Raw genomic sequence first — 15,286 nt, 5'->3', positions numbered from 1 at the left:
GTAAATCATTGAGTTCGTCCCACCACTCAAGGTAGGCTCAGCAATGCATAAGTTACTCCTGACAAGTCCTCAAACATATTCAGTGCTGGAGATGCCATAGGCACTCCAGGAAGTTCATTCTAGTGTTTAGTGAAACACTGTGCAAAGTTTCATCCTAATATTGAAGATGAATCTCTGTTGTTAAAATTGGAACCCATTATTTCTTGTCCTCTGTCATGGATATAGAAAGCAGATTCATAGTTCTCTTTGGAACAGAATTTCACATTTTTTAAGGCCCATTTTTCTATATCAGATTACTCGGCATCAATTTTCTTTCCTTACAGCTTGTTTTTTCAATGCCTTGTCATTCTGCTTGCCCTCCTCTGGACCATCTGCAGCTGCTCCACATTTTTCTTGCATCTACAAATGTACACCTCACTGATGCCTCACCAGTGCCGAACAGAGCACCCTGTGCCTGCACAAGCAGCTCAAGATGGCATTCCCCTTTTTTGCCCTAGCCCAGCATCACTGCCTCCTGTTTGATTTGTGGTATAGGAAGCCCATGAAATATTTTCCCACAGAAATGCTGTGTGAAAACAGTTCCTTGCTGTCTTGTGTTTCTGCAGTTCCTCAATCCTAAATGCAGCTGTTCTTCATTTGGAATGCTTCCCGCATTTTTCATACCTGCAATTTATCAAGATCACTGAATTTTAATCCTGGCTTCTAATGCACGTGCAATTTCTTGCTGCTTGAAATTATCTGCAAATTTAATAACGATTCTCTTTGTGTCATCATCCACCTCACTAATGAATTTAAGGAGCACTACCAGACCTGGAGCAATCCTCTGTGGAACTTCATGCAATTCATCCTTACTTTGACAATGAAATATCTATATAACTGCTGTTTGAGTATAGTCTGCTAGTGCCACTCAGCACCTCAAATATTTACAAGTTCACAATTTTCTTGCTGTAGCTTAAAGATCATTCTTTCATTTTCCTTTTTTTCTTTTTTTTCCTTTTTTCTTTTTTTTTTTTTTTTTTTTTTTTTGCCAGGATATACTTTTATTAAAATATTAATGGAACTCAGACTTCAAAGGAGATTGAACAGTGGTGAAGCAAATTTTGTGTTTCATTCAAATACTTAATTATGGGAAATATCCTGAGGTGCACATATATTAACATCCACAGAAGGCAGTCACTCTGTTAAACACTGCCTGTCTCTCATTGTCTTCCATTCCAGAACAGTTTCTCGGATTTTAACTCAGCAACTGATGGCAATAACACACAAGAAAGCAGAGATACTGAAACATGGAGAAAGAAAATCCCTAATTCTCCACTGGACCATCACACTTTGAGTAAAATCTTTGTATTTACAGTGACTTAAAGACCTTATGCTACAGTTTTGCTCTCTGGAACCCCATACTGTGCAAAGGAATAATACCTTCTATGACAGTTAGAACATATTTAGAAAAGGCCCACAGATCAACTCATGTGGCTGTGAGCTATAATCTACCCACACATGCTAAAATAACAGAGCTCTCTTCACTCTGTTATAATCAGCTGGTCCTCCTCATCTTTTCAGAATATGACAGAAAGCGTCTTTTCCTAGATGCTCAACTATTCAGGTTTTGGAATGATCAAGAAAGTACAAAACTATTTCCAGTGTCACTACCTCTCAAGTGGGCTAAGTCTTCCTTGCTTCTGCATGTCTGATACGTAGAATTTCTAAACTGAATAATTCTAAATAGAATACCAAGAATCAAAAGTGTAGCAACTACCTCTGGAGATCTAGTCTAGCTGGGAGTTCAGACATTGCCTTGAAATGACAGCCAAGCTTCTGTTCTTCATTAGATCTCATACTTTTGTTTTGCTTTGTAGCTCTGAAAGCTCTCAATGAAGATGAAACTTTTACCATCCTGTCCCTATCTGCAAGGAGCTGCATGTTCACCCAGTGCCACCCCTGTGGATGTAGCCTCCAACAGCCAGTCCTGCTCACTGGTCTGCTAGGGTGAGGAGCACAAGTTCAGTACACAACTGGTCTAACAGGTACCTGCTGCCAAAGTGCTCTCACCTCACCCAGGTCCTGGCCACACATTCACCACACTTCCATCAGATCCATCTAGTGACTACAGAGCAGGTTGATTTGGCTGGCAAATCTGAGGGAAAACAAAGGCAACAGATGAAGATGAGTCTGCAGCTGGACCAGAGGGGCAAAACTGCCTTTGAAAAAGACTACTAGTTTTAAGCCCATTTTAAAGGCAACACAAACTGATACCTCTGCCTTCTCTCTGCATATTTAGCTCCTTCCTAACCTCTAGCCTCCATGCATAAGTCCCTGCCCACATGTTTTAAGTTGCTTGGTTTTAATTATTTTCAGTAGTTTTCATTTTTAATCTACAGTTTAAAGTTCTGTGCTCCATGACAAATGCAGCCTTGGCTTTTCCCTGGCATCTCTAGCAGAGCATCTTTTTTAAAGCAGACACACTCGTTTGGTCTTTGCTACAGCAGTGTGCACGTTAGTCTTCCAGTCAATTTCACGGTGATTTAGATTATCAGAAATTAATTCCAAACAAAGCTAAAAACATTCTGCTTATTCTCCAGCTCAGCCTTGAAGGACCGTGTTACTGATGGGGATGGTGCACTGACCCTGGTAGTAGGGCTGCTGTCCTACACAAAGTGACTGATTCACCTTGTGACCTCTGATAGGCAAAAAGTTAGGTCTTCCTCGAAGATAATGTCCCAGACTTCCTCTGTAGTCACCAGCGGCCAAGTAATTCACCTATTTTAGATCCAGATTTGACAATCTGATACATTGCCCTGTGGAGCTGACACCACCTACTCATTCTTGTGGGGCGTGCCTAGTCAATCAGCTCTGACCAGCTGCAAAAGGGTGGAAGCTGAGGGAGAAGAAACTCAGATAATGGAGTTTAGTCAGAAGGGATTTGTTTCTGCAAAGCACTCCGAACTCTGATGGTGGTTTTGGACAGAGCGCCAGCCTTCAGGCTCGTTTCCAAAACCTGAGGAGAAACCAAGCATAAAAAGAGCAGGGTGAACCACTGCACCCTACATTTGTGAAGGCTTAATGCTTCTTTTTTGACATTTAATGACCTATCCTGTTCCATATTTTTAAAGGAAAGAGGTAAATATTACAAAGGAAAATACAAAAGGAAAATTAAAATATATCCTAATATTGCACTATCCTTACAGATAGCATGTAGATCTCAAGAAATCCAATGTTTCTAGCTTTCCAGCCGCCATTAAAATGAGATCATGAGACCAGCAGTTCAATGCTTAGCAGTTTTCATACAGAGAAACACAAACTACTACACAAGGGAAAAACAGGACCAGCTTCAAAGATACTTTTTGCACGTATCATTGGCTGGAGGGATGGCAGGCTTAGTCTGTCAGTAGTATCAAATGTATTTTCCCTGTGACTAAACTGCAGGTAAAGCTTTCGGTGCCTGTGCACTGCATCACTGCTACAAGCACTGCATTGTCAGAAAAAAATCCAGAAAAGGAAACAACTGAAAAAAAAAACCCCGTGAGAGAAACAAAGCAGAAGTGAGAAGAGCTAATCAAACCTCTGGTTTTTATCTTCCCAAGGTCATTTGCTGCCTTGGACCATGCTATCATGGTCATGATATAAATCACAGTAAAGAGGTATTAAATTGCCCATTGTCTATTCCACAACTTTATTTACACAAAGAACACTTCTACAGCAACTGCTGAAAAATATCCAGAGCCCATGAAAAAGAATGGAGAGTAAAATCCTCTTTACAGAACTGTTGTGCCATCTGGTTGATACCATAAATGTAAATACTACCCTTTAACAAAAAATCCCCAGCACATCACAGGTTTTTCTCAGTCATTTCTTCCTTCAGGGCTTCTGCCTTAAATTTAATAAGCAGTACAGGTTCTGAGATTTTTTCACATATACATTATTTAATAAAACAATATATATTATTTAATAATATAATTATTAAATAAATGTATAGAAATATAAATATCCATAATACAATATATTCATAAATATAATTTATATTTATCATATTAGATTTAATTATATTTATATTATGTATTTATATATAGTATATAAATTTATATAATATATAATATATGTAAATATATGATATAAATATATATTTATTTCATAATTATATATAGTATATAAAATATATTTATTTAATAAGTATATTATTAAATAATACATATTATTTCATAAAATAATATGTATTATATATCCTCTAATATAATCATATATAATATGTATAATTATTATAATATGTATTATATATAATATGTCATTTAATAATATATTATGTTAGTTAACAGTATAATTATTAGATTAATTTCTATATTTATATAAATATATATATATGTAGACCGTCAGCACCTTGCATTTTGCCCAGCATCATTATTAAGAAGAAAACTACAACGTCCCCTTTGTAAGAAATTCACTTCCCTACTTACACCTGTGTTTTTATAGACCTGGGACATTGCATGTAGGCTTCAGCTTAATGCAATTAACAGTCTCCGGAAATAAGAGCACAACTAATTCTGTGTTCCAGCAGGATTCCTATTTTTTATTCTCCCTTTATTTGGAAGCAAATGCAATGCTATTTGCAATAATTTTTCCCTACCTTTTATTTTTGGAAAGCAGGCAGTTCTCTGCTTATATTTAATTCTCTTAACTGAAGCTCAGCCTGAAGGGCACCATTCATTCATTCTCTACTGCCAGGTATGCCTGCTCTGCTCAGATGTTACACTGTCCATGTTTCCCCCCACCCCCATCACCGAGGGTCAGCTCTGACCCTCCATACCTGTATAAAAGCATGGCCTCCTGTTTATCCCATTTCTCATGGCCTCTCACTTCTCTCTGCCTACATGGCATGTCAGGGCTTCAGACCCAGGAAGGGTCACCCAGCCCAGCCCTTTGCTTTCTGTTCATCACAGACCATAATGACTGTGGCAAAGTTCAGGCAAAAGGATATCCCTGAACACTTTTGTTGTTTGCTGTCTATATGCAGTGCCCAATTTTATAACCAGATCTCATGTTCCTAAACTTGCCATGACTGAGGCACCAGTGTCCTGTAAGTTATTCCTTCCATAATGTTAATATGGAATGATGCATTTCTCTGAAAAGGATCAGGGAGACTTGCATTGCAGTTACAGAGAAACTGTTAACTGTGCTGCTGATGGAGCAACAAAACACCATGTCTCTCAAGCCTAGCACCAGAAATGCTTACACATTCATTTCCTTTACTGTTCAGAAGTTATAACAGCATTCCTAAACACAGATTTGAGTCTAGCTTTGCAGGATTCATATTCTGAATTCAGAATACATAGTTCATATGTGAACTATGGCTCAAAAATACAGAGTACTTAACTATAGTTCATAAACACAGAATTCACAGCTCATATTCCCCACTTTAGTCTGCAATGCTCAGCTGTACAGAACAATCCTTTTTATTCCTGCTTTCATCAGTGCCGTAATTTTCTTAGGATTCAGTAAACATAATACTGGGATGCATATGGGAGGAAAACATGGAGCATTAGAAGCTCTCATTAAACATTTATATTATCAGATGTAGATTGACTGAGACTACGGGCTGTTATGACAGGCATTTTTTAACAATGGTAAACAATTCTTGCTCTGTATTGTTTACAGCGTGTGTCCAAAGACACAGGCTGTAAGACACTGTGAGACACTCTGTCTCACAAGCACAGAAGCCCAAGCTGGGGGAACGGATACCTCACCCAGCTCTTTGGATATACATGATAACTCAGCCTCTGAAGTCTTTGTTGGTCTGGCTACCCAGCTACAAACAGTACAGTGTGAACATACACAGGTAAATCTAAATATCTTGTCTTTCCAGGGTATAAACTAAAACATTATAGCATATACCCCTTTACAGGATATAAGCAAGTCAATATATCCTCTCCTATCACCAAAGGTTCTTCTCGCCTTGCTTTTGACAGAAAAATATCTGTATTTTAATCAGAGATGATATGTTGTTACAAATTAGGGTTATAAAGGAATCCAGCCAAAGAAAAATCTCAAAGACTACTTTCCTGTAATAAGAAAGGAAAGAGTAGCAAAAGCCTCACATGACCCTTTTCGCATCTTCTCTCCTCCTGTCTACAGGAAAAGTGCTTTTATCTGTCCAGAAATGGGAACAGAGAGCAGACTCCAAGCCCCATGATGCAGGAGAGCTCTCTGCAAACCATGGTGATTGTTATACTCTGTAAGACAGTGTACAAGTCAGTAAAAAGTGCCTGATAGTCTGTGATAGTCCATGTCTATACATGGAGTTCGGGCATTCGCTTTTGGTTCAGTTCAAAGGTGGTTCTTGTCCAAGTTCCTTCTCTGGCACAGATGAAGGCCTCATTTCTCATGAGGTACCAAAAGAGGACTGCCGGGATGTACTGATTTTTGGATACTGTATAGGCTTTGGATCTTGAGAGGACAGTCACTGGGCCATCTCAAGGTGATAAAATGCTAGAGATGAAGATCCTCTCCTGGGGAGTGGCAGCCTATCAGCCTCTGTGGAAAGAGTATAACCACAAATTACAGTCACAGGCAGCATCTGCTGAGCCAGTCCTCCTCTCCTACCTGTCTGCAGAGAGCTGCTCACTGAAGCACAACCTAAAGCATGAAATTAAATAGAAAACCCTAAACCTCCTATGTGTTGTCACAGCTAAGTTGGAATCAAGGCCCGAAGCCTCCCAAACTCTTGGTTGGCATCCTGAGAATAACATGAGAATGGAAAATCTTTCAGCAGTCTTCATATCGCTCAACATACTATTTAATAACACTTTCCAAGGCTTTCAAGGAGGATGGATCCTGATACAATCTTGCTTGTCACAGTATCATTTATGGTCATGCAGTTCTTAACTACCCCAAAGATAGCAACTAGGGCTGTGTAAGCGACTGGTCATGAATTTCACAAACCTCCTGAAGAACATCTCATGGCAAGGATTTTTGTAGTTTCGTTCTGAAATGGATGAAAGTACCCCCTTCTCTCTGCTTTTTTCCATTTGTTGTCCTCCCTTTTCTTTCAGCACTCCTCTGCTACTGTACTTAGGAAGCTCACAAAGGACCCACATGTACTTTCTTTGTATTACTTAACACTGTGCAAATCACATACACTGTAACTCATCTTCTCAGTAAAATATTCAGGCTTCACCTTCTCCATCTGCTCTCGTATGGAAATCTTGCTGTTCTGCAAATTATTTTATTACCTGTTTTGAAGCCATTCTATGTTTTCTGATTGGTAGCCAGAACTGAGGAGAAGATAAGGGGTTTTTCCAGAGGCAGCTGTATTTACTATTCTTTGCTCTCCCAGGAACAGTATCTGTGTATGTGCTGCTAGTTCGTACTCCAAAACTCTTTAAGATCACTATTTTCTTTCTCTTTCCCAGTTCCTGGCTTTCCAGAGCCAGTGGGAGTTTTCCCTACCAGTAAGGGGAGAAGCCTGGGAACAGCTAAGATGGGACCACAAGGAAAAAGAACTTCAGAGCTGGGAGAGACAGTGCCACATCACCTCCTTACTGCAGCTCCTCCAGAGATGCCACAGCTCTGGGATATAGGCCAAAACAGCACTTACCTTGCAGAGACTGGCAAACTCCTCACATTTCCTGACCTAATGAGGAACATCAGCAGCTCCACCTGCCAAATGCAACACGTGTGTCCCTGCTTCCTGGTACAAGCCTGCATCTAAAACCAAACTGCAGCTCCAGTACTGCAAACCAGTATGGGGCCCTTCCTGTCTAAAGGGAGGGGTTTAAAATGATTGTTAATTGCAGAAAGACTGGCAATCTCCCCATTAACCATTCTGGGGATGGGGGAATGCAACCAATCCCAGAAAAGCTAGTGTTTACTATTTCTGAGACTAATTCCCTGCTTTGTGTCTCAACAGGAAAATAAGTTTTCTCTCCTTGATATGGTTAGTTAAGTATTCTAGTTTTAATGTCACAGAAAGACACGTTTTAGGCATCCTGTACTGTGCTAGACTTGTGGGGAAATACATTTTTAAAAGAACTTTACATGCTTCTCTTCATTAATGCAAGGCAATATTTCTTTAGTACTTCAAGTTGCTGGAGAGAAGAAAAACCCATCTCTCTTTTCCTCTCAGGGCCCCCAATCTCCTCCCAAAAGGGTAAATATAAAACCATCAGAAATAATGATCCATTTCCAACATGCTTTATTACTTATAGGGACATACGCAGTCAGCTTTCCTTTGGATTTATTTGGAGATTAATTAAACTTAACATGTAATCAGGCATTAAGTCTATGAGCATCTTATCACTCTACTAGAGGAGCTAAGAACTGGAGTACATGTGTGCTATTGTGCTCATTCTTTCACTTGGGGAAAGCAGCAGGACCTAAAAGAACGGACAATCTTATCCCAAGGTTCAGGTTTCCTACAGGAGCTTGCAAAAGCTGTCATCAGTCTTGCTCTAGACTCAGCACCGCTTTGACATTTTGTGAAACTTCAAGCTGAAAGAAACTAAAATTGCTTTTCTGCTTGCTAAAGGAGATGTATCAACAGTACGTTGTCATAGTAAACCAAGGATGAGAAATGGCTGTATTCTTATCTTACAGACATCATTCATCCTGACTGTATTTCCATTTTCTTGAAGTGCAAGAATGCACTTTAAAACACAGAGTAAGAGAAAAAAACGTAAACAACCAGGAATGCCATAAAATGACCTGATTAAAGAATTAGCATCTTAGCACAGCTTCAGTTGAATGTGAGATCAGCCCCATAGCTCAAAGAAATGCAGCAGCAGCAGCAGCTGAGAGGCCACTGTGGCATTGTGCTGAAGCAGCATGCAACAGCTGGGCAAGGAAATGCAAGTTGATGACTGTCTTGATATGCACCACGTGGCCCAAATGAAAGCCCGATTAACCTCATCAGGAAATAAATGCAGCTTTTTAATTTACTCAAAACATACATATTGGAGCAATGACTCAAGGACTGGGTTGGTTTGATTTTCACTCAGCTGTCAAGGAAGGCACAAGTACAGGTGATTGTTATGGCTGGTAACTACTAATTCTGATTTGTGCAAAGACACAAAAATCTGTGCTCCAAGGAAACCTCTTTGCCCCTTGCTGTTGTAAGTGGGCAGAGCTGTAAGGTCTCATCCTGCTCACAGCACCTCAACCCTGTGAAACCAGGCACTTCCCAGGCACAGCAGTTACACCTAGTACAACATCCCTCCAAACCCAGTCTGTGCAGCCTCCAGTGCAGATACATATGGGTACACACTTTGTCCCCTGCTTTGTCCTACTCAGGGACTGCATCAGTCATGGTGCAAACACTCAGTAAATGCTTAATAATAGTAATAGGACTGATCTATCAGGTAAAATATTGAACTTGTATTGGAGTATTGGTGGTAGCTTCTCTCCAAAACTTGAACTTCATAGGAAAACATAGCTAAGTGTCACTGACCAAAGTCCCCATAGCTTGGTGACAGAGCTTTGTAACGAATGTGATGGAAGACTTTTTAAATGTCAACCTTATGCGAGGTGAGGTTGCTGCCAAACAGAACTGCGTTTGGGTAAGCACTGGGGGGCCTTGCGGTTTTGGCCATCCCTGATAAAACCAGGGTAATTTAATAATTTAGAGAGTCCTGTGTTTCCTTCTAACTTGGTTTTAATAGCTGAAGCCCTTCAGAACATAATGTTTATATATCCACTTACGAAAGCAAATTAACCAGTTCCTCAGAAAGACCATTTACTTGATCTTTTTTCTACTCTGTGCATTGTAACTAATTATGAACCCAGGATTCACAACTATTAAATTCACCTATAAATTCAGAAGTTGCCAATAAATGAATTGTAATTTACTAAAGAATGAAAGATGGACAAATTTATTCAGATAGATAGAATAAGAAATGATCCAGTTCTTTGCTGAAGTGTTTAAACTAACACAATGAGTAGTGATGTCTGAGTCAATCTCATCTTTAAGTAGTTTTCACCCCATTCAGTTTGACTTGGTATATCCACTGTATTCCACAGAAAAATCCCCACAACTCTGAAGCACAGATGGATGGAGCTTTTAACTGCACATTTTAGAATTCATAGATGGTGTCAAGCACAGCAGTTCTGGCTCCATGTTTGGGGACCTGTTATCTCCAGAAATCCAAACTGCTAATCATAACAATTCAATCACTGGATCACAGGAAACATGAAGGAAAAAATCAATAGATCTTGGAGCATCTGTCCTGAATAAGAGATGGAAATGTGCAAGGAAGAGTGTGCATAGAGATGCCTTTTGTTTTTTCTTAAACTGATGTCACTATGTACAGTGTATGATGTCAGAAAATACCTCTGCTAATACTTGTTTCTCCGTTAAGATTTCCTGGTAACAGATGACAATATCAACATTGCAGGCCAGGTCCTCCATTTCCGTATTCTGGTTTTGCAATGAGTTGATCTATGCCTGCTTCCAGTTTAGGATCACACTTCATGTTTTCCCTACCTTCAAATATAATAATATCATCTAAGTTGTGTTTTAAGGTATATAACTGACTGGTCAGTGCTTATTGGAGAGTGAAGTGCTGTGTTGCCTTTCCAAGGTGCCACCTTTTCTCTTCCCTGTAGCATAGTTAGTTCAGTACTGCAGTTCCCTGTTTTTTTCACTATGGTGAACATCAGGAGGCCTGAGTGATTTCAACTTTGCTGTCCTTGGGAACAGAACAGAGGCTCCTTCACAAGCTGCAGGACATGGATGCACAAGGACCAGTTTGGACAGATTCAACAGATTTTTAACTAAGTTTGTGCCATGAACCTGACTCAGCTTCCTTATACATTCCTCTTTAGGTTTCCTTCTGCGTTTCATTTCCCCAAGCCACTCATAATGGCCACTGGAGTGCAAATCATGAATAAGGTATTTGATGGCTATAGAATAAGCATAACCATTCAAAAAATCCATCTGTCTTCCAGTACTGGAGAGCCAAAGATTGAATGGACTAGTGGTGGCACCAAATGAGACCAGTATAGTGACATACTAACTCTTCACACTGTCATTTTCCCTACAAAACACAGGCCAGAGAGTGGCAGGTCGGCACTCGGAGAGAGGAAGAGAGTAGGAGAGAGATTAAAGAGCCTCTGGTATTCAATGCCTGTGGATGACAGTTTCAAAAATATTTCTAGGGATATACTTGGCAGCCACTTGCCTGCGATTTCCGTCTAGATACAAATAAACAGCAAAAGCACATAAACGGCCTCTTATTAAAAGAGATATAATTATCTTAATTTTCATACACATACAGAGACAGTTTACAAGCCGGCTAAAGCATGGCTCCCATCACGGACCCTTCCTCCTCCCCACACCCCAGGACAACCTACCCGTCCAGCAGCTGGTACTCACCCAGCAGAAAGGCAAGAATTGAGGCCAGGCCCTTTGCCATGGCAAAGTGAAGTGGTTTGTGCTCCCCTGGTCCTTTCACCAGGCACCTGCCACCCTAAGGTTTCAGAGAGGGTCCTGGAGTCATGGGACATTTAGGGGATGTGTTCCCAATGTTTTTAAAGAGGTGTGAGTGCCTCTGTACTCCAAGATCCTCTGAAAATCCTGCAGTCACAGACCCACAAATATAAACCAAGTGACAATTTCCTCCAGTGTGCAGAGACTATTCATCTCTGGGTTTGAAACCTAATTCCTCAGGAGAAAAATATTAGGTTATAAAGAAAAGCATAGATAAATGAATGGAAGAGTGGAAAATAGCAGAAGAAAATTACAAAAGAGGGAAGGATGGAAAGAACAGAAACAGGGAAGCAAGGGGGAGAAAGGAAAAATAAAAGCTGGAAAAAACTCTTTCAGTGTCTTTCTGTTGCTTTCTACTTGGCTTCTAATACCTGTGCTCCTTATTTTTGGCTTTTTTCTTTGCCTGAAAAAAAAAACAAAGCACTTATAGGCGCCCAAGGGAGAAGAAATTGAGAGTTCTGACTCAGAATAGGTGCAATCGACTTCTGCTGGCTCCATGGTCCAATGCCAGCTATGCACGGCCACCCCTCTTTGTGATCTCTGCTGGACACCCAGGTTAGGATGCTGGGGGAAGCAGGGAAAAGAAGGAGCAGCAAAAAAAGGAGAGAGCGAGGTGCACAGGGCTTTGGAAGGAGGTCCTGGCATGGGGGAAGACAGTCAAGCAGGTGAAAAGCATTGGACTGGCCATGCTGCAGTGGCTACAGGCTGGCTGAGGAAGCTCTTCAGCAATGTATGGCAGACCACTGCTGTCTGAGCTGCTGCTGGTTCCAGCCAGCAACTTTATCTGGAGATAAAGAACAAAGGCAGGAGAGGAGCGGAAGGAAGGAAGCAGGGAACTGCCTCCTGCCACCTTCTAACATCAAATGGCCTCAGGACTTCAGCTTGGGAACCCTTTGAAGTGTGTCATAAGCTCATAAGCTATTAAAGTGGGCAAAACCTTCCTATTTAAAACAAAAAAAGTTACATCAAACTAATGACACCATGGGAATGTAAGCCATAATCCCTGAGCAAAAGAGAAGCCCTGCTGACTCCAGCAGAAGGATACCCATGCTCTACAGAAGGGGTGTGAAGGAGTACAGCAGTGCCCTTCATGATTTTTCTCCTGATTCCAAGGATTTGCCATGTGTTGTGAGCCTTGCCAATCATTTGAAATGTGGGCAGCTCTGGACCACCTCTAAAGCAACACACATAAAACAAGGAGGTTTGTAAAAACCAGAGTCAACCCCACTGCCCTTCTCAAACTCTTTGGCATACACACGTTTCAGCAGGGCAGGGATTTCAAGTAAGACTACGCAGCATGCATTACCAATCTGAGTATTGATTTAACTTCTTTAAATGACCTGACATACTACTGCCACACAAACTAATACCAGGTACTTGTAAAACAGGCTGAACTCAATCACAAGCTTAAAATACAAATGATTGTCATACAGTCAACCCTCAGATACAGGTGCAGAAAGTACCATTGCAATTGAAACGTGAGATAGTAGCTCAGAAAGTAGACTGATAAAAGTAATTCATTCACTGAATTAAATAACATCCTACCTACAGAATGAATAGTAATTATAGGTATCATGAAACAGAGTCACACAGTGTCACTGAGCTGTAATTATATTTGCTATATGAATGCATGACCGTGGTGTTGCAATGATAAATGAAGAAGATGAAAAGCAAGAGTAAAATCCCGGCTCAGGAACCGAGTGGGTGGAACAAAGGCAGGATGATACCTATTCAGCTTTTGCCATTTCACCATCTCCCTGCCGGAGGCATATTTCACATGTTTCTGGAGTGAAAGTGCTGGTGTGTGTATCTGTACCAGGATGATGCACATGCTGCTCTGGCTTATTATTATCCCTGGAATGTCTGCTCCGTGCTGTTACCAGTGAGAGGCAACCTCCATAACAGGAGTAAACTGTCAGCCACGCAGATTCTGCATTTCCCCTGCTGTATATTTGGTTCTAGTAGGCTTAATGTTAAATGCACATATACTGGGCTGGTGCCAATGCACTCTGCCCCTCCTGGTCCTTTTCTGCCTAAAGCTAAAGAACTGGAAGGAGGAGGGGAGATTGTTTTTGTTGGGTCTATGGTTGTTGGGGCTTTATTTATTGCTTTTGCAGTGGCAAAGCTTGCTGATTAGCTCTGTGACCTTTCCAGTGCCCAGTCAGCTCAGAAGAGGCATGGGAAAGGCACTAAGAAAAAGAGAAAGAGAGCTGGGAGGAAATAAAGCATGGGAAAGTAGTCTGCAAAGAAGAGAAACAGGATGGGAGAAGGAGATTCAGGGAATCTGGTCAGAAAAGCAACAAGTACACCACGGTAGGCCCTCTGTGAAAAGCTCACCTTTCCAGTCACAGACATGGCATGCTTTGTCTTTATTCCCAAACCTGGGAGAAATAAAATGTGGCTGAAGTTGTGTAACGCTGCCATCAAGCGCTGCCAGTGCCCCAGGCTGCAGACCCACCTCTGCACCTTAGCATATCCTACCCCGGAGCAAGATCACCATCCCAGTGGGACCTGGTTGTCACCAGCCTTTGGGCAGTCTCCTGAGCTGTATTTCCTTACCAATGGAAGTCCTGGCATGGCTTTACCCTACGGGGTGTGGATCACTCCTCCATTTTTGGTTGGGTTTTTTTTAACAGCTCTAGAAAGAAGTTTTCTTATTTGCTAAACACATTGACACCCAGTTGCTTGCTCTTGGGCTTGAGAACTGTGTGGCAACTGGTGTCTCCTCCCTGGAAATGAGATATTGTTCAGCCCACAAGGGAGACAGGGTCATAGGCCAGTCACAAGGATGCTGGTCAGGTTTTGCTCTAACAGTCAGCATAGTTAAATTTGAGGAGAGGCAAATTTACTATGTTTAAAAGCAAGTGGAAAGTTTCATTTCCTTCAACCAGATAGAAGGGATGTTCTTAGAAAATTTTCAGACTTGCCCTGGTTTTGTTTTGGGTTTTTTAACTGGATAAAACCATCAAATTAATATTTTAAGACCCTTTTCAAGACCTCCCTCATAAAAAATACAATAGGTTGAATAATACAATACCAAAAAACATACATTCAAAAGTCTCAATATACAGAAAAAACCTTCATCCTTCTCTTGGTTCAAAGCAGAGCTTTTCTTCCATATGATTCTAGTTCAGAGATGTGTGCAAGCCTCTCCCAGGCCAGCTCATTCCCTTCTGCGGGATAATGCTTTTCTTCTCAATCCATTTATCAAGCTTCATTAGGGAGATGTCTGAAATTTTTTCACTAACTAAACTGATAGATTTCGTAAAATCAGAGAATCACAGAATAGTTAGGGTTGGAAAGGACCTTAAGATCATCAAGTTACAACCCCCCTGCCATGGGCAGGGACACCTCACACTAAACCATGTCACCCAAGGCTCTCTCCAACCTAGCCTTGAACACTGCCAGGGATGGAGCATTCACGACTTCTTTGGGCAACCCATTCCAGTGCCTCACAACCCTTACAGTAAAGAACTTCTTCCTTATATCCAATCTAAACTTCCCCTGTTAAAAGTTTTAACCCATTACCCCTTGTCCTGTCACTACACTCCCTAATGAACAGTCCATTCCCAGCATCCCTATAGGCCCCCTTCAGATACTGGAAGGCTGCTATGAGGTCTCCACGCAGCCTTCTCTTCTCCAGGCTGAACAGCCCCAACTTCCTCAGCCTGTCTTCATATGGGAGGTGCTCCAGTCCCCTGATCATCCTCGTGGCCCTCCTCTGGACTTGTTCCAACAGTTCCATGTCCTTTTTATGCTGAGGACACCAGAACTGCACACAATACTCCAGGTGAGGTCTCACAAGAGCAGAGTAGA

The sequence above is a fragment of the Lathamus discolor genome, chromosome 6 (assembly GCF_037157495.1).
Source record: "Lathamus discolor isolate bLatDis1 chromosome 6, bLatDis1.hap1, whole genome shotgun sequence".
In the NCBI taxonomy this organism is placed as follows: Eukaryota; Metazoa; Chordata; class Aves; order Psittaciformes; family Psittacidae; genus Lathamus; species Lathamus discolor.
Note: the sequence above shows the minus strand (reverse complement) of the source record.